The following is a 1589-nucleotide window of genomic DNA, read 5'->3' as shown; positions in this document are numbered from 1 at the left end:
GGGGATGGAGCCATATCTCCAGCCTTGCCTCTTTGTTAATGATTTCTCTCTGTGATCTCTCTCACAAGATAGCCAGGCTTATTTATCTAATTGCCCTCTAGATGTTTCTACTGGGAAATACAGCTCTCACCCCAAGTTGAGTATTTTTTTAATTTTAATTTTTATTTATTTATTTATTTATTTATTTATTTATTTATTTATTTTCATTTTGGGGGGGAAACAGATGCCTTTTATTGGTCTAAGCAGCCTAACTAGTAAGAGGCTTGGGTAGAGCTCCCCTATCTGTCCTGGCTCCCATCTTCCTGGGAGTTGGTGACTCACCCCCTGGGGAGAAGAGTGTTCTGGGCAGGGGTGGCAGACAGAGCCAGGATAAAAAATACAGAGTTGTGATCTGAGAGGGGAACAGGGTGAAGTAGAAAAGGTAGGGTTACCAGATCATCCAAATAAGAAGTCCATCAGGGCAGAAGAGAGGATGTTTCCCCACATAGACCCCTCTCCCCTTGCCAGGAATGGGAGGGGACAGGAAGCTTCTGCTTGAGATTTCCTACTGTGCCCTTCCTTCCATCAGCATCTCCCCAATGTTGTCCTCAGCTTCCTTCACACTCCGCTCCAGGTAGGATTTTTTTCTGTTCCAATTATTTAATTTTTTCTTCTGCTATTTTCTGTTTCTCTAACAGTTGATTGTGAATTACCTCCTTGGAGTGAAGAGTAAACATTCTTCCTACACCTTCATAACATGTTAGTCTCATCTACCGAAGTCATAATCTCTGTGTCTGTAAGATGTGCATGCTTTTTCGTTCCGTTTAGCTGTTCAATCTGTATGTCTGCAAGCTTCAGCTTCTGTTGAGTGTCGGTAACTTTGGCTTGAAGCTCTGTGAAGGCCTTCTTCAACTCCAGATCCACAGGAGCCGCCATCTTGGTTCCGAGTATTTCTTTTTTAAAACGTCCCCCTCTTCCCCTTGCGCCCTGACATCAGCCCCTCCCTACTTCCGGCTCCCAGTTCAGTAACTCCACTGTTCTTCCTGCCTGGTCACCCAAACATAAAAACTTTGAGGCATGTATGAACTTCTTTTTTCAGAACTAGGTTTTAATGCCAGTTGTCTGGCCATCAGGTATCTCACATTAAATAAGGATAATCATAAACACTCAGGGTTGTTGTGAGGAACATTTAAAGTGTTCTGCATGGCACTTAGAGCATCAAAAATGCTCAAAAGCATTTGATAATAACTCTTTTGAAATTCCCTTCCTCCCCCAATCCCTATTACTTACCTTACCAGTCTTCCACCCCCCAATCCCTATTGGTTTGGAATCTGATTCCAAACCAACCTTCTGGATTCTAGTCCCTAGCTTTTCCAATCCATCTGGATTGGATTCCAAACCAACCTTCTGGATTCTAGTCCCTAGCTTTTCCAATCCATCATGCATATTTTTACTGGATTAATCTTACTTGAATGTTGCTTTTATGGTATTATTACCATGTACCACCATTTAATGGTGGTACCATTTAATGGCTCACCATTTTCTGTCTTAGAATCTAAACTTCTGTCCTACCTACGTTGGCCTCACTCCATACCCACTCTTCCCCAGGG

The 1589-nt window shown here is 42.7% G+C and overlaps 1 pseudogene; it reads right to left on the bottom strand.

The window, feature by feature from the left end:
• Positions 1 to 355: 355 nt before the first annotated feature.
• Positions 356 to 915, bottom strand: LOC100477467 (annotated as a pseudogene).
• Between the last annotated feature and the right edge of the window lie 674 nt (positions 916 to 1589).

This window comes from Ailuropoda melanoleuca, chromosome 20 (assembly GCF_002007445.2).
Source record: "Ailuropoda melanoleuca isolate Jingjing chromosome 20, ASM200744v2, whole genome shotgun sequence".
NCBI classification, from domain to species: Eukaryota; Metazoa; Chordata; class Mammalia; order Carnivora; family Ursidae; genus Ailuropoda; species Ailuropoda melanoleuca.
Note: the sequence above shows the minus strand (reverse complement) of the source record. Positions and strands in the feature narration are given on the sequence as shown.